At 39.2% G+C, this 27,685-nt stretch overlaps 1 long non-coding RNA gene and 5 other non-coding genes across 6 annotated transcripts; all 6 read right to left on the bottom strand.

Moving 5' to 3' along the window:
* Positions 1-3,379: 3,379 nt before the first annotated feature.
* Positions 3,380-10,606, bottom strand: LOC128638664 (uncharacterized). Its single transcript, XR_008399113.1, has 6 exons — positions 9,909-10,606; positions 9,379-9,464; positions 7,049-7,089; positions 5,396-5,421; positions 4,687-4,714; positions 3,380-3,928 (listed from the first exon to the last, which is right to left on the bottom strand). It is a non-coding gene; the product is annotated as an uncharacterized LOC128638664 (long non-coding RNA).
* Positions 3,538-3,606, bottom strand: LOC128639315 (small nucleolar RNA SNORD50). Its single transcript, XR_008399179.1, has one exon. It is a non-coding gene; the product is annotated as a small nucleolar RNA SNORD50 (small nucleolar RNA).
* Positions 4,308-4,378, bottom strand: LOC128639310 (small nucleolar RNA SNORD50). The gene has a single exon (XR_008399176.1). It is a non-coding gene; the product is annotated as a small nucleolar RNA SNORD50 (small nucleolar RNA).
* Positions 5,071-5,141, bottom strand: LOC128639309 (small nucleolar RNA SNORD50). The gene has a single exon (XR_008399175.1). It is a non-coding gene; the product is annotated as a small nucleolar RNA SNORD50 (small nucleolar RNA).
* Positions 5,811-5,903, bottom strand: LOC128639305 (small nucleolar RNA SNORD35). Its single transcript, XR_008399170.1, has one exon. It is a non-coding gene; the product is annotated as a small nucleolar RNA SNORD35 (small nucleolar RNA).
* Positions 7,151-7,240, bottom strand: LOC128639307 (small nucleolar RNA SNORD35). Its single transcript, XR_008399173.1, has one exon. It is a non-coding gene; the product is annotated as a small nucleolar RNA SNORD35 (small nucleolar RNA).
* Positions 10,607-27,685: the final 17,079 nt, after the last annotated feature.

Below are 27,685 nucleotides of genomic sequence, written 5' to 3'. Positions count from 1 at the left end.
TATAACATCTCAACATTCACAAATATACATTTCTGACATTCAAAAACAAAACAAAAACAAATCAGTGACCAATATAGCCACCTTTCTTTGCAAGGACACTCAAAAGCCTGCCATCCATGGATTCTGTCAGTGTTTTGATCTGTTCACCATCAACATTGCGTGCAGCAGCAACCACAGCCTCCCAGACACTGTTCAGAGAGGTGTACTGTTTTCCCTCCTTGTAAATCTCACATTTGATGATGGACCACAGGTTCTCAATGGGGTTCAGATCAGGTGAACAAGGAGGCCATGTCATTAGATTTTCTTCTTTTATACCCTTTCTTGCCAGCCACGCTGTGGAGTACTTGGACGCGTGTGATGGAGCATTGTCCTGCATGAAAATCATGTTTTTCTTGAAGGATGCAGACTTCTTCCTGTACCACTGCTTGAAGAAGGTGTCTTCTAGAAACTGGCAGTAGGACTGGGAGTTGAGCTTGACTCCATCCTCAACCCGAAAAGGCCCCACAAGCTCATCTTTGATGATACCAGCCCAAACCAGTACTCCACCTCCACCTTGCTGGCGTCTGAGTCGGACTGGAGCTCTCTGCCCTTTACCAATCCAGCCACGGGCCCATCCATCTGGCCCATCAAGACTCACTCTCATTTCATCAGTCCATAAAACCTTAGAAAAATCAGTCTTGAGATATTTCTTGGCCCAGTCTTGACGTTTCAGCTTGTGTGTCTTGTTCAGTGGTGGTCGTCTTTCAGCCTTTCTTACCTTGGCCATGTCTCTGAGTATTGCACACCTTGTGCTTTTGGGCACTCCAGTGATGTTGCAGCTCTGAAATATGGCCAAACTGGTGGCAAGTGACATCTTGGCAGCTGCACGCTTGACTTTTCTCAGTTCATGGGCAGTTATTTTGCGCCTTGGTTTTTCCACACGCTTCTTGCGACCCTGTTGACTATTTTGAATGAAACGCTTGATTGTTCGATGATCACGCTTCAGAAGCTTTGCAATTTTAAGAGTGCTGCATCCCTCTGCAAGATATCTCACTATTTTTGACTTTTCTGAGCCTGTCAAGTCCTTCTTTTGACCCATTTTGCCAAAGGAAAGGAAGTTGCCTAATAATTATGCACACCTGATATAGGGTGTTGATGTCATTAGACCACACCCCTTCTCATTACAGAGATGCACATCACCTAATATGCTTAATTGGTAGTAGGCTTTCGAGCCTATACAGCTTGGAGTAAGACAACATGCATAAAGAGGATGATGTGGTCAAAATACTCATTTGCCTAATAATTCTGCACTCCCTGTATAGATGTACATAACAGACATCACACAACAGCAAAGTACACATTTATCTTTTTAATCAGCACACAATAAGAATGTTGCAAAATACAACAACAGAATGAAGATTTGGAAACTAGACAGGCAGGTTGCTAATATGATGACATCATTCTAAGCTTCAACCATACAGATTACAGCATTAGGACTGTACCGCCCTTTCAGCAGTTTCTCACTCAATACTACATATACGTAAATGAGAGGGTTGGAAAATATTCATTATTATTGCGATTTTAAAGGGCCACTGTAAGTAAATATTTTCTATGCCTGTTACTAACTAACTACCCCAAATACGCTTTTTATCAATAGCATTTCATTAACATATCTCTACCGTATATATCAGAAATCTTGTCTGCAAATTTAATTGTTTTCCAAACCCACTCCGTGGGTATCCTTTGCTCTGTACCAATCCGTTTACAATACCTAGGTTTCAAAATGGCGCTTTAAACACAAAGTTATTGGTTTAAGTATTTTGAACATGCAGTGCTGAAAATAGTGGGCAGGATAACGTGACATCATCGGCGAATAAAAGATATAACTTTTAGAACGTTATGAAACTTTGTTTTGGAGAAAATATAGGTCAGTAGGTTTTAATTAATGTTTATTAACTTTAATATGTTAGTTGTTTAGCTTAAAAATTATAACAGAAAGTAATCCTTTAATGGGACACGTAAAATATTGACATCTCGTAAATCACATATATAGAATATTACAGATGTCACCCGTTACTTTATCGTTTTGAAACAATATTGCAGCAACATTGATCAATCAGATTCTTTGCCATGTCTATGCACACATTATACACAAGTATGCACTTTCATTCATGTTATCCTGGACGTGTGCTTTTTACTATAAGATCGCGTTTAATAAGTATTTATTACGCATATCAACAAACATTACAAAGGTGCATTCGCGACGCTCACATACAATCAAGTGGATACAATCAGCAATCATTACGAACTCGCTACCATTGGACATTTTGCACTATAAATCCCTCAAACAACATGGCCAAAGCATCCCTTGTGATCGACATTGTATCAAATCGCTGCTGTGTGTTTGCATACCTTGTTACTCCTTGTGTGTTTGCTCTGCTGTTTAGCTTTGTGCTGCTTGGCTTGAAAAATATGGATGATCCGCAGTTAGTTGGTGCTGTTGCACGAGTTGTGTACAACAGTATTAGGCGTGCTCGAGTACTGTTTTCGGTCAGATGGATGGGTTCCAAGCATGTCAAGAAGCATACGATTAAACCTCTCAGGTTGAGGATCCCCTTGAGGGTGGTAGGTGTTGTTCTCGACTTCTTAATTCTCAGAAGATCCAATAGCTGTTTAATGAGCCTGCTTTCAAACCAGGGGTGAATTTGCGCATAAGATAGTGCCTCTGTGAACGCGCATTGACCTGACTAAGACAAAGGGGTGAGAACGCTTCCTGTAATAACAGCGATAAAGACGGAAGTGGCATGGGGGAGGAGGATTGAATATAACGGCTGCATATACAAAGATTGGATTACAGGTAAAATAAAGAATGTAAAGCGAAAAAAAGTTAGCGACTACCTTATTATTGATATTTATTTTAAATAAATGAGGTCAATAAATATAAACTTTACCTTACCTTTAAATCTATGTTTGTTATGCAAAACTGGGAAAGGTAAGGGATTATCTATAAATAAAAATAGATCTTGAGTAGACTGTCCCTTTGACCAACTAAGATTATTTCAAATATAAGCAACTGCATTTTTCTTAAATTGAAAAATCCTTTAAGCCTGTTCCTGGGCAGATAGGACAGGCCACACAGACAGGGAGTCCTAGAACAAAGTAAACCATGCAGAGCTGGGATACCGTTTTTAAAAGTACAGTGTACACTAAAATGAATACAATTGAACAGTTTATATAAAAGATGAGTCAAGAGTCCAAAAAAAGGAAAACTGTTTTATTCTTATCTTTGGACTGACTATTTTGTATACACTTTTTAAAGAATACCATTTTTACTCTGTTGGTTGGAAAGGGGGGGGGGGGGGGGGTAAGAAAAAAAAAAAAAAAAACACAACACCACAAGACAAGGAAAGTAAGCTTTATTTTGTAAAATAAACCATTTTAATTTCCATAATATATGAAGTCCCAAGGCTTGATTCCTACAAAGAAAATATGAAAAATGTTTAGAGGCCAAGTACATTTGCGCCAATCATTTACAGGAGTTATAAAATTAAAGACAGACACTCAGAAGTCAGATCCGTTAAAAAGTTGTCATCAAAAGTCAGGTTCGGGATAGACTCATCATTGTGTAGCGCTTTCTGTTCAATACATGAGTTTGTAAAGGGGAATGCCATCCAAATGTTATAGCTGCTCAAAGCATTAGGTTCTTTTCAGAGCCGATATCTTGTGAAAGTGACACTAAAATCTGTAACTCCAGCCCTTATGTTGCACTCCCAAGAAGATCTCCAGCTACAAAAAGCCAAATGTTGCAAGTAGCTGCCTTAGGATGGAATCAAACAGAATTTCATAAGGAAACTAATGTCCCCATCAGAAAAGTTTGATTATGTTGGCAAGGGACAGGAACATAGGACTTAATATGCATACCTTGCAGTTGAAAAGCTCATGAAAACTCCTGTAATAAAAGACATGAGATTAGTTAATTACAAAGCCAAAGCTAGTCATTAGTGTATAGGGACATGTCTCATTGCCGATGTATGCTAATAGTACACAACAGTATATAATGAAAAAAACAAAACAAAAAACAGATTAAAATGTAACTTGGCACATTTATAAGGTAAACAGCTATCGCTATTCAGGGATATGAATGTTCCTGGTCTCCTTTATGCTTTTTGCAATCTAATAAACCAGTTACTGTGTAGAATGCTGGATGCTAAGGCACATTCCCCCTATGAGGTTTTTTTTGTTCAGACGCATGAGCAGACATTTTACAGAAAAAGCATGCAAGGTATTTATTTTTAGGGGGATAACTCCTTTACAAACCCTAAATGAGACACTCAGAAGTCAGATCCGTTAAAAAGTTGTGTCATCACAAGTCAGGTTCGGGATAGACTCATCATTGTGTAGCGCTTGCTGTTAAATAGACATGCATTTGTAAATAGCAATGCCACCCAAATGTGATGGCTGCGCAAAACATTCAGCTCTTTTTAGAGAAAGATTTTCTTGTGAAAGTGAAACACTAAATCTGTAAATCCAGCCCTTATGTTGCTCAAGAAGAAATCCAGCTCTGAAAAGAGCCAAATGCTGCGAGCGGCTGCCTTAGTAAGGTAGCAAACTGAATTTTATAAGGTAACTAAATGTCCCCATCAGAAAGCAGTTTCATTATACTGGAAAGGGACAAGGACATAAAACTGCAGGACTTAATATGCATACCTTGTGGTTGAAAAGCTCATGAAAACTCCTGTAATAAAAAAGACAAGAAATGAGTTAATTACAAAGCTGGTCAGTGTATAGGGACATGTCTAATTGCTGATGTATGCAAATAGTACATTACAGTATAAATGTACTTGTTGGCACAATTTATAAGGTAAACCACTATTCAGGGATATGCACGTTCCTGGTCTTCATAGTATGCTTTTTTGCCATCTAATCAACCAGTTAGTGTAGAATGCTGGATGCTGAAGCACATTCCCACATACCTCAAGTATGAGGTATTCCATTTTTTGAACAGAAGCACGAGTCTACATTTTACAGAAAAAACATGCAAGTTTAAGGTTTTTACTTTTAGGGGGATAACTCCTTTACAAAAACTAATGACACTCAGAAGTCAGATCCGTTAAAAAGTTGTGTCATCACAAGTCAGGTTCGGGATAGACTCATCATTGTGTAGCGCTTGCTGTTAGACATGAATTTGTAAATAGCAATGTCACCCAAATGTGACAGCAGCGCAAAGCATTAGTCTCTTTTCAGAGCCAGATTTCTTGAAGAAATCTAGCTCTGAAAAAAGCGGAATGCTGCGAGCAGCTGCCTTAGGATGGTAGCAAACTGAATTTCATAAGGAAACCAATGTTCTCACCAGAAAGCAGTTTGATTATGCTGGCAAGGGACAAGGACACAAGACTGGAGGACTTAATATGCATACCTTGCAGTTGAAACTCATGAAAACTCCTGTAAAAGAAACAGACATGAGCTAATTGCTGATGTATGCTAATAGTTTCACAATATCAACAGGTTTAATGTATATATACTAGTCTGATGCCTGTCACATGATAGAGGGGGCTGGAGAATGGCAGAAAAAACAACCATTACTGCTTATTTGAAAATCAGAGTAAGTGTTATTGCATTGTCTTATTACAATATGTATTTAGTGGTTCTTTTTAACTACATTGGTTTAAGCTTTTAAAATTAACATACAAATCAGACTTATGGGCTCAGTTTAGTTACATTATCTGTTCAAACACAACCAATAAAAATACATTACAATTTGAGAAACTCTGCACTATCAGACATGAATGTATAGAAGTGTGACCCAACAAGACAACATTAATATGCATGTTTGTGCAGCATCAGCTAAGCCATCAGGCACTATCGTCAAAGCCTCTTCACCAATGAGGCTTGGAAGACCATCGTGAGAAACAGCATCATCTGCAAGAACATTGCTTTAATACCCTTTTCGATAAAGGATGTTTTTCATTCATAAGTTCAGTAGCCTACCCCCATTCAGCAGGAGTGGATTTTCCCCCTTGTTTCAAAACAGATTGCTGTAACTTGACTTTCAAGAAGTCAAAGTTAAGAGTGCAGGAAAGTAATTTACAATTAAATGACCACAATAGTACCAAAAAAAAAGGCTCCAATTTGTTCTAGCATGACATTAAGGTGATCAACCCTGCACTACTGTGTTACCACCACAAAGGTTGTAAACACGGATGTACCACTCGGGGCCAACAAAGCATCGCTGCACCTGAGCAGCAACTACTAGTTAGCAGCACTAGTCACATGACTCAGCTGTGTCACATATGCTGCTGAATGGGTCAATTGAGGCTACCACTCAGGGCCAGCAGTGCTTGTGAATTAAACCCCTTTGTGCGTTAAGTTTACTCATGCAGTATACTTTAAAACTTACTGGTTTGCCAACCTTAATATATAAAAAAAATGTACAATATAACAAGGTACAAACCATGCATGGTTATTTTTGTATTACATTAACCTTCACTTTATTCATACTCATCCTAAAGATTCCTTTAAACAAGTACAAACTTGACCACTTAACTGCATATAGTGTGTTATTAGCAAAATTGATGAAGTGCCCAGTTAATAATCCTATTAAAAACAAGGGCACTTTAATTCATCAAGATTGACATTTCAAGCATTTTTTTCAAAAACTTAAACTTTTAACCCTGAAAGCTGCTCCATCGATTCCCCCTGAAGCCTTACACGTTAAAATAAGACGAATCCGGCTTCCTCCAATCATGGCCTGAGGGAACGCCGTGATTGGATGAAGCCGGAGTAGTCATTTTGGACCCGCAAAGAGGACTTTCGACAGGCAGAGGAAGAGCAGCTCTCAGGATTAAAAGGTAAGTTTTTTAAAAGAGAAAACGCTTGAAATGTCAGTTTTGATAAATTAAAGTGCCCTTGTATTTAATAGGATTATTATAAACCTGGCACTAATTTGTCAAAATTGACCTTCACTTGAAGCCCAATAGCCATCAGTTAAACACCCCCCCCCCCACATTTAAATTCTTTAAAATTGGTATCTTAGTATACATTTTAATTTTAAATAGACGCATTAACATACCTTTGTTGACACTGCCCAGAAACACATCAAGTATAGCCAAGCTGAAAAACAAAATATATAAATTTAAGTACATAAAATGGTGTTCTAATTAATATGCATATTTGATTAGCATCAGCAAAGCCATTCGGCATTATCGTCAAAGCCTCTTCACCATTGAAGCTTGGAAGACCATCGTGAGAAACATCATATGCAAGAATGTATTAAAGGATATTACTGTAATAGGATTCCCTTGAATGTTCTTAATGGGTTATGCCAGCAGCAGTGTAAGTAAAGGTAAACTTTGGTGGATGAAAGCCTGTTTTTTTTTAAAACTACTATTAAAAACAGGGGCACTTTTAATGCATCAAAGTTTACAAAGCAGCAGTTTTGATAAACTGCTGATTTGTAAACTTGATGAATGAAAGTGCCCCTGTTTTTAATAGTATTTTTAAAAAACTGGCTCTCCTTAATCAAAGTTTAACTTCACTTTAAAGGGCCACTAAACCCAAAATCTTTCTTTCATGATTCAGATAGAGAATAGAAATTTAAACATTACAATTTACTTCTATTTATTTTGCTTCATTTTTTAGATATCCTTAGTTGAAGAAAAAGCAATGCACATGGTGAGCCAATCACACAAGGCTTCTATGTGCAGCAACCAATCAGCAGCTACTGAGCATATCTAGATATGCTTTTCAGCAAAGAATATCAAGAGAACAAATAGAAGCAAATTAGAAAGGTTTAAAATTGCATTCTCTTTCTAAATCATGAAAGAAATGTGGGTTTCATGTCCCTTTAAGAGATACTAAACCCACATTTTTTTTATTTTATGGTTCAGATGGAGAACTTTCTAATTCACTATATCATCAACTTTTCTTTATTCTTTTGCTATCTTTATTTAAAGAGCAGAAATGTAAAAGCTTAGCAGAAAGCCCATTTTAGGTTCACCTGCATGGATAGTGCTTTCATTTAACCACCAATAAGCAAGTATAACCCAGGTTCTCAATCAGAAGTGTGCCGACTATGTATTACATTTCTACTTTTTAAATAAAGATAGCAAGAGAATGAAGAAAAAAATAGGAGTAAAACAGAAAATTGCATGCTCTGAATCATGAAAGATGTGGGCTAGTGTCCCTTGAATAAATCTGAAATTTTGTATTGCAAATAGCTGATTTAGCTCACTAAACTCATGTTAAAGTGAATGTAAATTTTAATGCTTAAGTGCCTGGTTTTGACAATTAAAGGAGCACTTTAATTCATCAAAATTTACATGTCACTTGTGAAAAAAACCCTACAATTTACCCTTTTAATCTTGACAGCCGATCCAGCATCCTCCACCTGTCGCAAAGCCTCTTCCTAGGTCTAAAATGAGGAATCCTGCTTTCTCCAATCACGGCATTCAATGAGACACTGATTCCCCCGGGGGGAAGCCGTGATTGGAGGATGACCAATCCATCATTTCGGACGTCAGAAATGGCTTGCGACTACACAAAATATAACAGAAAGACAGTAAGCCACTTTAAAGGGAAAATTGTTTTTCCCTTAAAGGGATATGAAACCAAATTATTTCCTCTTTCATGATACCGATATAGCTTCCAATTTTTACATACATTAAAGCTATAGTCTATTCCAAATTAAACTTTCGGGATTCAGAGAACACAATTTTAAGCAACTTTCCAATTTACTCCTATTAATTTTTCTTCATTCTCTTGCTATCTTTAGTTGAAAGAAAGCTTAGGAGCCGGCACATTTTTGGTTCAGCTTGCTGATTGGTGTCTTCATTTAGGTCCTGAACCAAAACTGGGCTGGCTCCTATGCTTAGATTCTTGCTGTTTTAGTTAAAGATACCAAGAGAACGAAAAAAATTGATAAAAGGAGTAAATTAGAAAGGAACTTAAAATTGCCCGCTCTCTGAATCATGAAAGTTTAATTCTGACTAGACTATTCCTTTAATTTAGTCATTATCTTCATTCTCTTAGTATATTTATTTGAAAAGCAGGAACGTAAGCTTAGGATTCAGACATTTTTGGTTCAGCACCAGGGTAGCACTTGCTAATTAGTGGTTCCATTAAAAAAAAAAAAAAATGTTATACTCACTTTAAAGTGATTGTAAAGTTAGGCTACCGCTCAATTTTTTGGAAAATAAATAAATGAAGGGCACTTTAGACTAAACTCATTATGTCAATTTTCATGAATGAAAGTGCAACCGTTTAATTTTTTAAAACCGAGCACTCACATGAAAATTTACCTTCACTTTAAAACCCTGCAAACAAGCTGCAGGTTAGCTAATGTTACAGTATTACAAAGTTACAGCACTGTAATTGTTAAGCTATAACTACAGGTTATCATACCTTTATTAGCAGCACATTTCTCAGCAGCAGAACATGTTGTTCCTCAGCATTTACTTTATCCAGTTACAACTCCGCCATATTGAGCTCTATAAAGAAAGTGAGTGTAAGTGATCAAACTGACAACCCCCCCACCGCAATGCTCTAGTTGGAAACTCCCAAGTATAATGCTTTTACAACCCTCAGGCATTATGCACGCCAATTAATAACCTATACACGTAAAGTGGTGTGCAGTACAATACTAATTTGCTATAGCCATTGACACATAGGAGTAAAATTGAATAACTACACATCTCACCACCACCTGATCACATTGCTATTACTAGGCCCGCATTGCTATTACTAGGCCAGCTGCAGCTACACCTGATCACATTGCTATTACTAGGCCCGCTGCAGCTACACCTGATCACATTGCTATTACTAGGCCCGCTGCAGCTACACGTGTAGTGAGGAGCTTGCGCAGCCTCGTGGAATAAGCCGTACTAATAAAAACATAATAACCGCAACTGCAGACTACATTACCCTATACTCACTTCAAGGTGGAAAGCGGCGTGCGCGCTCAGTACAGCTAAAGGGCAGCGCCATCACGAAGCTCCCAACTATTCACCGACTGCACAGTATGTATGATCCGAAAGAACAAGCAACGTCGCGGCCGCGCTTATAAAGGCAACACTGAGAGGACGTGACGTCACGTGACGAGAGCGTCCCACAAACCAAGTGATTGGGTAAACCGTTCACATCTACATTTATTTAAACTCACTGTCTGTGATGTCTGTGATCAGAGAAAATGGCAGGGCGGCACTGGGCATGATTTATTTCATACACTAGTGAGTTATTTCCTATCTGTTGCCTTTAAAATGTAGTACAGTTTTTTGATTTGTTAAAGGGATGCTCCTCTGCTGAACAATAATATTTCATCGCTTGAGGTGTGTTTCTATTAACCAATAAAGCAGAGGGAGTCCTACTTAACAACCAATGAGCAATTGGTCCCAGTTCTACACAGACATGCACTTTGATAAAAAAAAAAAACAGATTTGCCAGACCCTTTTCTCCATTAAAAAAAATAAATATATTTTAAAAAAATGTTGTTTACTTTAGCAGAAATTGCTTTTAATGAATGATATAGAGCCTAACTTCTAAATGACAAGGTTTTAAAAAAGTTTTTTTAAAAGCTGGAAACTGAAGCATTTACTATTAGCGAGTTTAAATGATCAGAGACTGCAAAAGCTCATTACAGGGACATTTAACACTAGATTTATCTTTTTGTAAATGTTTTGTAGATGATTCATTTATATAGCCCATCTGGGTGTGTTTTTGTAAAAATGTATTTTTTTAATAACTAACCAAGCCCCAAAGTTTTAGATGTATACTGATGTCTACAGATTCTTGCAGGTCCTGTTTGTATACTCTGTCTTTTCATATGCAAGGGAGGGTCTGCTGTTCCTGTTTTCTAAGCCCCCACTGGGTGTCCCAGCCTAACCTTATTAACAGTGCTAAACTGGAAGCTTCTAATTAGGTTTTTAAAAGGTTTTATACTAGATTTTTACATCTGTATCTGTGCATATTATTCTTTATAGTAGTGTCTATTATATGCAGTTATATAAAAATTGGTGTATGCAGTCCCTTTAAGGGTTAGATTAAGAGTGGAACCTTCACAGATACACACAAGCGAAAAGGGGTCTATCGTGGGTGTTTGCACGCATCAGGTTTTTCACTCATATTACAAGTTAACAATAAACGTGATGGCTTGAGCGCAATTTAAGTTAACGCTCGTCAGGATAACGCGACCTCAAAGCTCTGGTCAATAGTTTCGCAAAACAAAAGTATCAAAAATACATTACAAAGTACAGTTACACTTATAATAACGCCGTCTAATAAAAAATATGAAAAAAAAATATTGCACAAAAAAGTTATAAGGGCTCAAAGATATGAGGTCTCAGGTGTTAGAAAAAACATAATTCATGCTTACCTGATAAATTATTTTCTTTCTTGGCAGTGAACAAATTCATTCATTACCTATTGGAAATACTTCACCTGGCCACCAGGGGGAGGCAAAGATACCCCAAACAAAGCATTAAATATCCCTCCCACTTCCCCTACCATCTCAGTAGTTGAAGCTGAGGATAAGGAAAAGTAGAGAGATACAAGGGTTACAGAGGTTCCAAAGACTGCCGTCAGTACAGTACGTTCGTGGACTCTCACTGCCAAGAAAGAAAATAATTAATCATATAAGCATAAATTATGTTTTCTTTCTAATGGCAGTGAGAGTCCACAAATTCATTAATTTACCTATGGGAAACCAATACTCAAGCTGTGGAGGACACAAAATGAATAGGAAGGGAAAGCTAGGGAAGGCAGTCCTAAGTACGAGGCACCACCGCTTGAAGAACCTTTCTCCCAAAAGATGCCTCAGCTGAGGCAAAAACATCAACTTTGTAAAATTTTGTGAAACCATGCAATGAGGACCAAGTAGCAGCCTTACAAATCTGTTCAACTGAAGTCTCATTCTTGAAGGCTCAGGAAGAAGAAACCGCACGGTAAAATGTGCAGAATCTGGGATGGAGGCTGCTGGCCTGCTTCTATATAAGCCATGTGAAACAAACATCTGAGCCAGAATGATACGGAAACAGCAGTGACTTTCTGACCGTTGCGCTTACCAGAATGTAGGACAAATAAGAAAGATGATTGACGAAATTCCTTGGTAGCATGAAGGTACAAATTTAAAGCTCTAACCATGTCCAGAACATGTAACAGCCTCTCCTTAGAATAAGAAAGATTAGAACAAGGAGATGAAACTGCAATTTCCTGATTAATATTGTGAGTTGAAACAACCTGAGGTAAACACCACATCTTTGTCCGCAAAACAACCTTCTTCGCATGAAAAAATCAGATAAGGCGGATCACACTGAAAAGCAGACAATTCAGAATCTCTATGTGCAGAAGAAAAGCTAACAAAAAGCAAAACTTTCCAAGATAAAAGTTTTAATATTAAGAAGAGTGCATAAGCTCAAATGGAGCCTGATGTAGACTTCTAAGAACAAGATTAAAGTGATTGTAAGGTTAATGATCCACGGACACTGCTATGCATTTTGCATGCTGGGAAGAATCTATTTGCTATCGGCTAGATTACGAGTTTTGCGTTATGAGTGAAAAAGCCTCATAACGCTTCATTTTCCCTATCGCTGCTATTACAAGTTTCCGTATCGCCACAAATATCACCATCTACGCTCAAATTCATACCGCTCACACAGACCCAGTAGTTAATGATATATCGATAACACAAACATCCACAAATCACTTCAAAAAAATTATCCAAAGTACACTTACACTCATACAAACACTCGACAATATTTATTTTTTATATTAAAATTTTTCATGTCAAAATGGAATGGATCAAAGTTACGAGATCTCGGGTGTTTGAAAAAAAATGCACACAAACCCATTTTACATTGACTTACATAGACATACGGGAACATACACTCATCTAGCTACATCTAACAACAAATATTATCACATACGTACAGAATTAGATACATACAAACAATATACAGCACATTACCTACACAAAACATATTTTTATTATGAAATTAACACGATTTAGCTACTTTTTCACATAAGAACATGATGTCACTCACTTTACGCTCAACACAAGTGTTGGATTTTTTTTCTCTGGACATTTCTCTCCTCCATTGACTTCTATGGGGAAGACGTGCTCGTGCACGCGACTGGCAGATTTACCTAACGCACAAAAACATTTTTGACTTTAAACTCTTAATACCAGCGTTAGAATTGCGGCACTAATTCATTCATTCTTGCGTTAGTACCGCTATGACAAATAGATCAAGAAATTACTATTTCCCTATGGAGTTATGGCTTTTACTTGTGTGAACATCACTACAACATCACATTCTTAAAGGAAATTACATTACATCAACTAGAAATCAACATCAATTCTATCATCAACAATACAAAATCGGTTTCCACAATTAAATCATATTTAAACGGACAGAAAATTATTTTTTAACATTTCAGTCTTCACAAACAGTAGCCAATTTTAAACACGTCTCATTTACGTATATTATAACATTTCATTTATTCAACTCATATGCTTGGATGAACAGCATATCTACATAGGCTCAACAGATGATGATTGATGGATGCACATGCATGCCTTTTGCCATTGACTCATACATGTGCATTGATATTCAGGCAAAAAAACAGATATAAACAATGAACACATTTACATCATACAACTTCATTGGAAGGTTGGTTAACATTGGATTCTCTCTCGGAATCACAAAACAGAAATTAAGGCTTTAGTGTCCCTTTAACATCACGATTCACTCATAATATACCATTAGGAATTACGTACAATAATAACATATCATTAGAAAATATTAGAGCTGTCACTTTTTTGGAAGGAACAACAATGCTATACTGCTTTATATAAATCAGCATATATGGGATAGAATCACAATACAGTACATATACAGGGAGTGCAGAATTATTAGGCAAGTTGTATTTTTGAGGATTAATTTTATTATTGAACAACAACAATGTTCTCAATGAACCCAAAAAACTCATTAATATCAAAGCTGAATATTTTTGGAAGTAGTTTTTAGTTTGTTTTTAGTTTTAGCTATTTTAGGGGGATATCTGTGTGTGCAGGTGACTATTACTGTGCATAATTATTAGGCAATTTAACAAAAAACAAATATATACCCATTTCAATTATTTATTTTTACCAGTGAAACCAATATAACATCTCAACATTCACAAATATACATTTCTGACATTCAAAAACAAAACAAAAACAAATCAGTGACCAATATAGCCACCTTTCTTTGCAAGGACACTCAAAAGCCTGCCATCCATGGATTCTGTCAGTGTTTTGATCTGTTCACCATCAACATTGCGTGCAGCAGCAACCACAGCCTCCCAGACACTGTTCAGAGAGGTGTACTGTTTTCCCTCCTTGTAAATCTCACATTTGATGATGGACCACAGGTTCTCAATGGGGTTCAGATCAGGTGAACAAGGAGGCCATGTCATTAGATTTTCTTCTTTTATACCCTTTCTTGCCAGCCACGCTGTGGAGTACTTGGACGCGTGTGATGGAGCATTGTCCTGCATGAAAATCATGTTTTTCTTGAAGGATGCAGACTTCTTCCTGTACCACTGCTTGAAGAAGGTGTCTTCTAGAAACTGGCAGTAGGACTGGGAGTTGAGCTTGACTCCATCCTCAACCCGAAAAGGCCCCACAAGCTCATCTTTGATGATACCAGCCCAAACCAGTACTCCACCTCCACCTTGCTGGCGTCTGAGTCGGACTGGAGCTCTCTGCCCTTTACCAATCCAGCCACGGGCCCATCCATCTGGCCCATCAAGACTCACTCTCATTTCATCAGTCCATAAAACCTTAGAAAAATCAGTCTTGAGATATTTCTTGGCCCAGTCTTGACGTTTCAGCTTGTGTGTCTTGTTCAGTGGTGGTCGTCTTTCAGCCTTTCTTACCTTGGCCATGTCTCTGAGTATTGCACACCTTGTGCTTTTGGGCACTCCAGTGATGTTGCAGCTCTGAAATATGGCCAAACTGGTGGCAAGTGACATCTTGGCAGCTGCACGCTTGACTTTTCTCAGTTCATGGGCAGTTATTTTGCGCCTTGGTTTTTCCACACGCTTCTTGCGACCCTGTTGACTATTTTGAATGAAACGCTTGATTGTTCGATGATCACGCTTCAGAAGCTTTGCAATTTTAAGAGTGCTGCATCCCTCTGCAAGATATCTCACTATTTTTGACTTTTCTGAGCCTGTCAAGTCCTTCTTTTGACCCATTTTGCCAAAGGAAAGGAAGTTGCCTAATAATTATGCACACCTGATATAGGGTGTTGATGTCATTAGACCACACCCCTTCTCATTACAGAGATGCACATCACCTAATATGCTTAATTGGTAGTAGGCTTTCGAGCCTATACAGCTTGGAGTAAGACAACATGCATAAAGAGGATGATGTGGTCAAAATACTCATTTGCCTAATAATTCTGCACTCCCTGTATAGATGTACATAACAGACATCACACAACAGCAAAGTACACATTTATCTTTTTAATCAGCACACAATAAGAATGTTGCAAAATACAACAACAGAATGAAGATTTGGAAACTAGACAGGCAGGTTGCTAATATGATGACATCATTCTAAGCTTCAACCATACAGATTACAGCATTAGGACTGTACCGCCCTTTCAGCAGTTTCTCACTCAATACTACATATACGTAAATGAGAGGGTTGGAAAATATTCATTATTATTGCGATTTTAAAGGGCCACTGTAAGTAAATATTTTCTATGCCTGTTACTAACTAACTACCCCAAATACGCTTTTTATCAATAGCATTTCATTAACATATCTCTACCGTATATATCAGAAATCTTGTCTGCAAATTTAATTGTTTTCCAAACCCACTCCGTGGGTATCCTTTGCTCTGTACCAATCCGTTTACAATACCTAGGTTTCAAAATGGCGCTTTAAACACAAAGTTATTGGTTTAAGTATTTTGAACATGCAGTGCTGAAAATAGTGGGCAGGATAACGTGACATCATCGGCGAATAAAAGATATAACTTTTAGAACGTTATGAAACTTTGTTTTGGAGAAAATATAGGTCAGTAGGTTTTAATTAATGTTTATTAACTTTAATATGTTAGTTGTTTAGCTTAAAAATTATAACAGAAAGTAATCCTTTAATGGGACACGTAAAATATTGACATCTCGTAAATCACTTATATATAGAATATTACAGATGTCACCCGTTACTTTATCGTTTTGAAACAATATTGCAGCAACATTGATCAATCAGATTCTTTGCCATGTCTATGCACACATTATACACAAGTATGCACTTTCATTCATGTTATCCTGGACGTGTGCTTTTTACTATAAGATCGCGTTTAATAAGTATTTATTACGCATATCAACAAACATTACAAAGGTGCATTCGCGACGCTCACATACAATCAAGTGGATACAATCAGCAATCATTACGAACTCGCTACCATTGGACATTTTGCACTATAAATCCCTCAAACAACATGGCCAAAGCATCCCTTGTGATCGACATTGTATCAAATCGCTGCTGTGTGTTTGCATACCTTGTTACTCCTTGTGTGTTTGCTCTGCTGTTTAGCTTTGTGCTGCTTGGCTTGAAAAATATGGATGATCCGCAGTTAGTTGGTGCTGTTGCACGAGTTGTGTACAACAGTATTAGGCGTGCTCGAGTACTGTTTTCGGTCAGATGGATGGGTTCCAAGCATGTCAAGAAGCATACGATTAAACCTCTCAGGTTGAGGATCCCCTTGAGGGTGGTAGGTGTTGTTCTCGACTTCTTAATTCTCAGAAGATCCAATAGCTGTTTAATGAGCCTGCTTTCAAAATCTCTTCCTTGGTCATCCATAATGAACAAAGAATTTCTCCACTAACACTTTGGCAACAGTAATAGCTCATTGATCTCTTGTTGGATAAGCCTGAGCATAATGGATGAAATGATCAGTTACTACTAATACGTTCCCTTGACCACTCGTGTCGGGTTCCAGACACAAGAAATCAATGCACACCAAATCCATGGGACCTTGACTATGTAGATGGCCCATTGGGGCAGCTCTGGAAGGCAAAGTCTTCCTCTGGATGCAGACAGGAGTGACAGTAACTTTTGATCTCAGCTCGCATAAATGGCCAGTAGAAACGATCCCTGACTAAATTAAATGTTCTATCAGTTCCCAGGTGTCCATCCTCATTGTGTAATGCATTCAACACTGTCCCCCTATGCTTCTCCGGGAGAAACAGCTGCCAACTCTCCTCTGAATCATCAAAGGGGCCCCTTCGGTAGACCATCCCATCTGAGAGCTGAAATTGATCCCACTCCTTGTAAACCAATTGAACCTCCTTTGGGGAGCCTGCTGTGAATAGAAGTTTTGAGCATCCACTCTCTAAGGCTTTCAAAGTCAGAGAACAAAGAGGATCTTCTGCTTTATCCTTTCTCAAGTCTTTCTTGGAAAAGGTAGGCAGTCCTTCACCCCTCACCTGGGTCAAGTCACAGTAGAACTTTGGGACACCAGCAATGGTGACTCCAAGAACTTCAGCCCCTGTCGCTCCTCTGGCTCAGTACTCAATCCCTTGATACAAAGCCTGAACACCTTCTGTCGTCAGTTAAGTCCACTCTTCCCTATGAGTTAGCAGGTCATAGGGTCTCCTTGATAGTGCATCAGCATCCCAATTTCCAACTCCAGGTCGGTACTTCAAGCTGAATCGGAAACTAGATAGTGCTGCCAACCATCGATGTCCCGTGGAATCCAGCTTGGTCGTGGTAAGGACATATGTGAGTGGGTTGTTATCTGTTTTGACCTCAAATTCGGCACCATACAGGTATTCTTTCAGCTTGTCCACGACAGCCCATTTCAACGCCAAAAATTCCAACTTGTGGGTAGGATAATTTCTCTCACATAAGCAACAGGTCTCAGATGCCCATCGTGTTCTTGATACAACACACCACCCAGTCCTTCTCTGCTAGCATCAACATGGATCTCATAGGGCTTGCGGGTGTCAGCATAGGCTAAAACCGGGGCATTTATCAAACTCTGTTTTAATTGAAGCAAACCTTGTTCACATCGATCAGACCACTCTCTCTCTATGGATTCCCAAGATTTTTTGTTTTACTAGTTTGCCGGACTACTTCTGAGGCCTCTTGCCCTCCTTCATCATCTTCAGCCCGCAAAAGTTCAGTGAGAGATCTGGCTATTTTAGCAAATTCCTCCACAAACCTCCTGTAGTAGGAGCAGAATCCAAGAAAAGATCTCAGCTCTTGCACATTTCTAGGTCTGGGCCAAGTGGTAATGGCTTCCAACTTCTTGGGGTCAGTGGCAACTCCCTCTGCTGAGACAACATGCCCGAGGTAGGTGATTGATGCTTGTTAGAACTGGCACTTCTCAAGAGACAGCTTCAACCCCTCTTCACAGAGTCGCTGCAGAACTTTCTCTAGACGCTCCTCAAGTCCGCCCAAAGACAATAATGTCATCTAAGTACACTAACACTTCAATTAAATCCGTGTCACCAACAGTCCATTCCATCAAGCACTGGAATGTAGCAGGGGCCCCAGACAGACCCTGTGGCATCCGTTCAAACTCGAAGAACCCCACGGGGCAGATGAAAGCAGTCATCTGGATGCATAGGGATCTGATAGTAACCACTTCTCAGGTCCAACACGCTGAACCATTTGGCCCCTGAAAGGCATTGCAGGGCATCTTCTATTCATGGAGTGGTGTACTGATCTGGGATGGTTCTTTTGTTGAGAGTGCGATAATCGATACACATCCTTAATGACCCATTTTTCTTCCTCACTACCACAATGGGAGAAGCATAGGGACTTCGGGACTCCCGAATAATTCCCGTGCTCTTCAACTCTGCAATATGTTCTCTAAGGTCATCTAAATCCACCAATGGGATTCTTCGAGATCTTTCTCGAAATGGCTTATCCTCTTGTAGACGAATATGATGCTGTGCACTCTTTGTGCATCCCACATCAAATTAGTTTTTTGAGAAAATTTCCCTCCACTTTAAAAGTTGTGCTTTGGCCTGTTCTTTCCATTTAAAAGTCATAGGAGATCCTTTTGGATAGAAGTACTCCTCTGCTAACTCTTCCTTGGCTTTCCCCAATACACAATGTGATGTGATGGGTGTGGCTGGGTTTACTTGCCCTTTCATCATTCGAGCCCAAAGTTTTACTGTAGAGTCAGTAACATTACAAACACTGATCGGAACCTTTCCATGAGTTCTCTGTAAGATCTTCATGGAAATAATTTCTGGAATCAGTTCCAAACCCAAATCTGTCTTCTGTGGGTAACCTTCAAGGATAACATAAGGACCAGGTTGGTCCCAATTCAGTTTGACTGAAGCCTGCAGACATGCTACTTCACCTGGCTGCAAAATATTTTCCGTCTTGTCCAACTTCCACAATTTTCCTACTCCTTCTATTGGGGCCTTTTGTTCCTGGATCAGTCGCTGGTACACTGAGCATAACATAGGATGTACACTTTCAGCTGCCGCCTCATTCTCTGAGACACGGGGAGTGAGTAACCGTCGAACCAAGTCAGTGTTTGTCCCCACAATCATGGAACTCCGATTAGCCCCTGGAGGGCGGGAACATACAATGGCCAATGTGTCAGATGTCTCTGGCTGCCCTACAACAGATGGGCCAAATTCAAGCTTGACTGAAAGATATCCATCATAGGGGAGCGCCTTAGTTCCTATACCCCAGATCTCTAGGCTTTCTAATTTCTGCAAGGGCAGGTGTTTCAGGTGTTTATCATAGAAATCACTGTAAATTAAAGACACTTGGGCACCAGAGTCTAGAAGAGCTTTTGTGTATACACCTTCCACCTGAACTGGCACTATAGGAAACGGGCCCACCAGCTTGTCAGGGAACTTGCCTGGCTGTTTTGATGCAGTTTGCTCGGCTGTTTGGGCTTGAACTCCTCTTTTGGTCTTTGCCCATTTCTGTTGTTGTATAAACCGACGGTTTTGAGTTTGGTGTGCACCGATCTCCCGCGGTCTGGGACCCGCAGCTGAAAGTAACTTAGACAGCCTAACTGAGGCTTTTGGTGAGGCTTGGTACAAAGGTTTAGGCCTTCCTCGCCCTTCGTTTAAGACTTGGGAACTGGAGCGAGCTGACTTAGATGGGCACCCGGCTGGCTCCCTCACCAGGGCCCTCTAGAGTTTCCTGCCGGCTTACAATGTTCTCCTCGTGGCTTTGGTGGGCTGGGACAGTCACGTTGATAATGACCAACACCCCCACATTTATAGCAGACCACTGAACTAGTGAGTTCTCCAACAGGAACATTCTGGATTGCCTCTGCCCTGGTTGGTTTCAATGTCTTTTCCCCCCTCAGGGATGGCAATCCTGGCAGACAGCAATGTCATCAACTCCATCATTTGTGACATCTGAGTTTTCAAAGCCATTACTTCGGACTGGAATTCCACTATGCCCACGGTTCCCACTTCTACGGTGTAAGCTGCATGTGAAACATTAGCAGTTTGTTTAGCCTTAATTAAAGCCTCTTCTTCCAGGATAGCTTTGACCAATTTGGAATAAGTCAATGACTTGTTCTGGTTTCTATTCCGAAATTTCAACATTATGGGATCCAGTGGGAGTGCTCCTTGAAAAATTTGATCCAACTAACCGTTGCTTGCATGATCGACTTCATGCCTCCTTTTAGAATGACCTGATGAAGGATTTTATCCAGCAGCTGGAGATAAGTGGATAACTCTTCTCCTTCATTTTGATAAGTGTGTGAGAACATATGAATTAGCTCGGCACAGTCCTCCACCCCTCCAAAGATTTCTCGTAACGCTTCTAGACATTCAGCAGCTGTGCAGCCTGGCTTGTCCCTTTTTAGGTTTCTGATGACATCTGAAGCAGGAGTTCTTAGGCTCTCAATTAACCTTTGTCCTTTTACTGTGTCAGCAACTTCCTATTCTTCCACAGCCTGCACTGCCTAATCTATCCAGGTTTCAAAGTCCTCTTCCCCAGATGGCACAGGGACCTTACCAGAATAGAACCACAACTTGCGATATCCATAATTGGCAGATGCGGCTGAATTTCGGGCCAACATTTCCACCAGCTTTCCCATAGTGGTAAAGAATGTAGCAGGAGGGAACCCTGTGGTTGAGGTGGAAGTGGTAGCTGATACTCCTGAACCTGATATTGTTGGGCTAGTACTTTCAGGGTGGTCATCCAGCATATTTGGCTGTATAAGCTGAGCTTCGAGATCCCCTGGTAACTTTATGCTAACGCCCTGGAAAAAGGTCGGTATCCCTCTTTTCCATTCTAGCAGAGCATAAGTGCGAGAGACTGCCGGATCGACTTTCAGGTCCAATATGAATGTTTTCTGATCAGGTATCAAAGCTGACATTACTTGTTGAAACGGTATCTCAGTCCAGGTGGCGCCAGTGAGACCCATAATTACACAGAGCCCCGGCCTGCCATTTTGCTCTTCAGGGGTGATCCACATTAAGAAGGAGCTGCATTTCCAGTAAGGGAACAGGATTTTTAACTTTCTGTCTCGTTTCTCTGCTGAAATGTGTCTGTGGTCAAGGATTTGCTGTTAATCCTGCTGTGCCAGGCTTTCTCCCTTCTCCCAAAACAAAACAACCCACAAAACGTTTCTTTTTTAAAAACAAAAAGCCTCTCTCATCAAATCACCATTCTTCTCTCTCCTCCAGTCCTTGCTTGCCTTCATTGTTAGGGGTGGGCCTCCTTCTTAGCTACAGCAGTAACCAATAGAGTCTCTCCTCCAGTCTCTGTGAGCTATCAGTTTAGCCACAAAAAATGCAATGTTTTAAAGAGCAATACTCAGCCTGTGCTAGCTATATATATATATATATATATATATATATATATATATATATATATATATATATATATATATATATATATATATATATTCTTATTTAAAAAAAATAAATTTAAATCATTTTTATTGAGTTTACATCGCTTAACATTTTAGCACACATATAATCATGAACAAAAGTAGAACAGTCTGTAGAAGTGTCTTAGGCAATATAAACACATCAGATTTTAACTCAGAGAATTATTTCTTAGTATAGCCGATAGGTATCATGTCATAAAACAAACTAAAATATGAATCTGCCTTCTCATAGCATCCCCACCAAGTGACTCATTCTGTGTGGTGTTCTGTCTTGTTCTTCTTACCCCTTCTAGGTACATGATATAGGGTTCCCAATGCTCAATAAAATGTTCTTTATTGTTCAGGAGTTCTGCTGTAGCGCTTGACATATTATAGTGGTATTCAGTTCTCTTTTCAATATAATCAAAAGAGGGGATATCAGTTTTCCAGTATTTGGCTATACACAGGCGTGTAACAGTACATATCATATTCAGTAGCTTGGAGTGCCTTTTTAGAGGTCCTTCTAGGGGGAAGTGTAACTGTGCCTGCTCTGGAACAAGGGCTATTTCTTTGTCTAAAATTACACTTAAATATGATGAGACAAAGTCCCATACCCGCTTCACCCTATCACAATGCCACCACATATGCAGATAAGTACCAATTGCTCCGCAGCCTCTATAACAATGATTATATTCAATTTCCTCTGCCTTAGCTAGTCTAGTAGGGTAGATATACCACCTATGTAGTACCTTGAGGTAGTTTTCTTTTAGCGATGCGTTGGGGGAGAATGTTAGACCTCTCTGAATATTTTTCATCCAGGTTTCTACTGGCCAAGATCTACCTAGGTTTTTTTCCCATTTTATCATGGTGCAATTTGTTTTATCCCTATCTTTAATGTTAAATATTGGATATAGTAAAGTAATTATACCCTTCCTATACTCCTTTGATATGCATAGTGACTCAAAGATAGTGCTATTTGACTTCATTTTATTTCTGAATACCTCCTGTACCCTGGATTTGTGTTGCAAATAATGAAACTATAAGTTTCTGTCCGGATCTCCTAATTCTTCATATTGTTTGAATGTTAGTATCCTGTTGTGTACGATTGTGTCTACAATACGATACAAGCCCTTGTTTTCCCACTTTCTCTGTATTTGCGAGTTTATTATTGAATTAATAGGTACTAGAGGTGTTACCTTGGATCGATTATTGATTAATGGAAAGGCCTTGATTAGTTTGTCCCATAAAAGAATCGTGTGATGTATTGACACATACTGTCTTAGAAAATTAGGTCTACTTTGTTTATCTGCCCAGAGCAGTCTGTCTATCCCCTTGATGTCTGCTTCTAATTGGACCCATTGTGGAGCGTTAGTAGTCTTATGCCACTGGACAGTCTGAGCCATTCTAGCCTCATAATAATAGGATAGTAAGTCTGGGAGACCCATCCCTCCACCTGTCTTATGTTTAGACATAATATCTTTGTTGATTCTCACTCGTTTCCCCTGCCATATGAATTTGAGAATTTCCCTCTGCATAATATGTAACTCTGTTATTGGTACATTTATCGTAAGTAAGCGGAAGAAATAAAGGATTTTAGGTAGCACCGTCATTTTGATGGATATAATTCTTCCATATAAAGAGAGTTTATGTTTAGCCCACTTAGATAACAGCCCTTTAATCTGGGTGAACAGAGACGCATAGTTTTCTTTATAAAGTGTGTGAATATTGCTCGTAAGGTGGATGCCTAAATATTTGATGGAGGTCTTCGCCCAGGTGAAGGCAAAATGTATCACCATTAATTTTTTAATATGATTAGGCAAATGAATATCTAGGGCCTCACATTTACTCTCATTTACCTTGTATCCCGATAATCCAAATTTACCTATCTTGGAGTAAATTACTGGGAGGGAGAGCAGGGGCTTAGTGACTGCAAGTATGACATCATCAGCAAATAATGATATTTTGTATTCTTTTTCTCCCACTCTAATTCCTGCTATATCAGGGTTGTCCCTAATTCTCTGTGCTAGGGGTTCAATGCATAGCGCAAATAGCAGCGGGGATAATGGGCAGCCCTGCCTAGTCCCATTTCTAATTGTTATTTGCTTTGATTAATATCCAGAGAGTCTGATAAAAGCACCTGGACTGGAATATAACTTCTTCAGCCCCAGAAGGAATGGGCCCCTTATTCCCACTTTATTTAAAACTGCTAGCATGTAATCCCAATTTACCCTATTGAATGCCTTCTCTGCATCCAAGGTTAGGAACAGAGACGGCATTCCTGACATCAGATTTATCAAATCTTTAACTTTTCTAACGTTATCTGGGGCCTCCCTTTGCGATATGAATCCTACTTGATCCGTGTTTATTACATTTTTGATGGGGATTGATAGTCGGTTCGCAAGAATTTTGGTGAACAACTTGAGGTCCTGATTGATTTAAGAAATTGGCCTATAATTTTGGCAATACTGTTTGCATTTCCCCGTCTTTGGAATAACTGTCACCCTCGCAGTCAAGATGTCCTGTGGTATATCTACTCCCTGTAGAATATTATTTAAAACTGATACTAATTGTGGTGCTAAGGAGCTTTGAAGGTCCTTATAGAAGGAACTCGGGAATCCATCAGGGCCCGGGGCTTTGTTCCTCTTTAGATCTTTAATAGCTCGGGTAACTTCTTGCAGTGTTATGGGCGCATTTAACTCATCAACGGCTAGATTTAGAGTTGGGCGGTAGCCGTCAAATCCAGCGTTAGAGGCTCCTAACGCTGGTTTTTACCGCCCTCTGGTATTTGGAGTCAGTCAGGAAAGGGTCTAACGCTCACTTTCCAGCCGCGACTTTTCCATACCGCAGATCCCCCTACGCCATTTGCGTATCCTATCTTTTCAATGGGATCTTTCTAACGCCGGTATTTAGAGTCTTGACTGAAGTGAGCGTTAGAACTCTAACGACAAAACTCCAGCCGCAGAAAAAAGTCAGTAGTTAAGAGCTTTCTGGGCTAACGCCGGTTCATAAAGCTCTTAACTACTGTGCTCTAAAGTACACTAACACCCATAAACTACCTATGTACCCCTAAACCGAGGTCCCCCCACATCGCCGCCACTTGATTACAATTTTTAACCCCTAATCTGCCGCTCCGTATACCGCCGCCATCTACGTTATCCCTATGAACCCCCTCATCTGCTGCCCCTAACACCGCCGACCCCTATATTATATTTATTAACCCCTAATCTGCCCCCCCCCAACGTCGCCGCCACCTACCTACAATTATTAACCCCTATTCTGCCGACCGCACCTCACCGCTACTATAATAAAGTTATTAACCCCAATCCGCCTCACTCCCGCCTCACTAACCCTATAAGAAATAGTATTAACCCCTAATCTGCCCTCCCTAACATCGCCGACACCTAACTTCAATTATTAACCCCTAATCTGCCGATCGCACCTCACCGCTACTATAATAAATGGATTAACCCCTAAAGCTAAGTCTAACCCTAACACTAACACCCCCCTAAGTTAAATATAATTTAAATCTAACGAAAAAAATTAGCTCTTATTAAATAAATTATTCCTATTTAAAGATAAATACTTACCTGTAAAATAAACCCTAATATAGCTACAATATAACAAATAATTATATTGTAGCTATTTTAGGATTAATATTTATTTTACAGGCAACTTTGTATTTATTTTAACCAGGTACAATAGCTATTAAATAGTTATTAACTATTTAATAGCTAAAATAGTTAAAATAATTACAAAATTACCTGTAAAATAAATCCTAACCTAAGTTACAATTAAACCTAACACTACACTATCAACAAATTAATTAAATACAATACCTACAAATAACTACAATTAAATAAACTAACTAAAGTACAAAAAATAAAAAAGAACTAAGTTACAAAAAATAAAAAAATATTTACAAACATTAGAAAAATATTACAACAATTTTAAACTAATTACACCTACTCTAAGCCCCCTAATAAAATAACAAAGCCCCCCAAAATAAAAAAATGCCCTACCCTATTCTAAATTAAAAAAGTTCAAAGCTCTTTTACCTTACCAGCCCTGAAAAGGGCCATTTGCGGGGCATGCCCCAAAGAATTCAGCTCTTTTGCCTGTAAAAAAAAACATACAATCCCCCCCCCACATTACAACCCACCATAACACTAAGCCCCTGAAGATCTTCCTACCTTATTTTCACCATACCAGGTTCACCGATCCGTCCTCCGAAATCTTCATCCAAGCCCAAGCGGGGGCTGGCGATCCATAATCCGGCTGAAGTCTTCTATCAAGCGGCGGCTGAAGAGGTCCAGAAGAGGCTCCAAAGTCTTCATCCTATCCGGGAAGAAGAGTAGATCCGGACCGGCAACCATCTTGATCCAAGTGGCATCTTCTATCTTCATCCGATGATGAACGGCTCCATCTTGAAGACCTCCAGCGCGGATCCATCCTCTTCTTCCGACGTCCAACTGAAGAATGAAGGTTCCTTTAAGGGACGTCATCCAAGATGGCGTCCCTCGAATTCCGATTGGCTGATGGAATCAGCCAATCAGATTCAAGTTCAATCCGATTGGCTGATTGGATCAGCCAATCAGATTGAGCTTGCATTCTATTGGCTGTTCCGATCAGCCAATAGAATGTGAGCTCAATCTGATTGGCTGATCCAATCAGCCAATCGGATTGAACTTGAATCTGATTGGCTGATTCCATCAGCCAATCAGAATTTTCCTACCTTAATTCCGATTGGCTGATAGAATCCTATCAGCCAATCGGAATTCGAGGGACGCCATCTTGGATGACGTCCCTTAAAGGAACCTTCATTCTTCAGTTGGACGTCGGAAGAAGAGGATGGATCCGCGCCGGAGGTCTTCAAGATGGAGCCGTTCGTCATCGGATGAAGATAGAAGATGCCGCTTGGATCAAGATGGTTGCCGGTCCGGATCTACTCTTCTTCCCGGATAGGATGAAGACTTTGGAGCCTCTTCTGGACCTCTTCAGCCACCGCTTGATAGAAGACTTCAGCCGGATTATGGATCGCCAGCCCCCGCTTGGGCTTGGATGAAGATTTCGGAGGACGGATCAGTGAACCTGGTATGGTGAAGATAAGGTAGGAAGATCTTCAGGGGCTTAGTGTTAGGTTTATTTAAGGGGGGTTTGGGTTAGATTAGGGGTATGTGGGTGGTGGGTTGTAATGTTGGGGGGGGGATTGTATTTCTTTTTTTACAGGCAAAAGAGCTGAATTATTTGGGGCATGCCCCGCAAATGGCCCTTTTCAGGGCTGGTAAGGTAAAAGAGCTTTGAACTTTTTTAATTTAGAATAGGGTAGGGCATTTTTTTATTTTGGGGAACTTTGTTATTTTATTAGGGGGCTTAGAGAAGGTGTAATTAGTTTAAAATTGTTGTAATATTTTTCTAATGTTTGTAAATATTTTTTTATTTTTTGTAACTTAATTCTTTTTTATTTTTTGTACTTTAGTTAGTTTATTTAATTGTAGTTATTTGTAGGTATTGTATTTAATTAATTTGTTGATAGTGTAGTGTTAGGTTTAATTGTAGATAATTGTAGGTATTGTATTTAATTAATTTATTGATAGTGTAGTGTTAGGTTTAATTGTAACTTAGGTTAGGATTTATTTTACAGGTAATTTTGTAATTATTTTAACTATTTTAGCTATTAAATAGTTCTTAACTATTTAATAGCTATTGTACCTGGTTAAAATAAATACAAAGTTGCCTGTAAAATAAATATTAATCCTAAAATAGCTACAATATAATTATAATTTATATTGTAGCTATATTAGGGTTTATTTTACAGGTAAGTATTTATCTTTAAATAGGAATAATTTATTTAAT

Source organism: Bombina bombina, chromosome 8, assembly GCF_027579735.1.
Source record: "Bombina bombina isolate aBomBom1 chromosome 8, aBomBom1.pri, whole genome shotgun sequence".
Taxonomy (NCBI): Eukaryota; Metazoa; Chordata; class Amphibia; order Anura; family Bombinatoridae; genus Bombina; species Bombina bombina.
The sequence above is the reverse complement of the archived record's forward strand: the minus strand, read 5'-3'. Positions and strand labels throughout refer to the sequence as shown.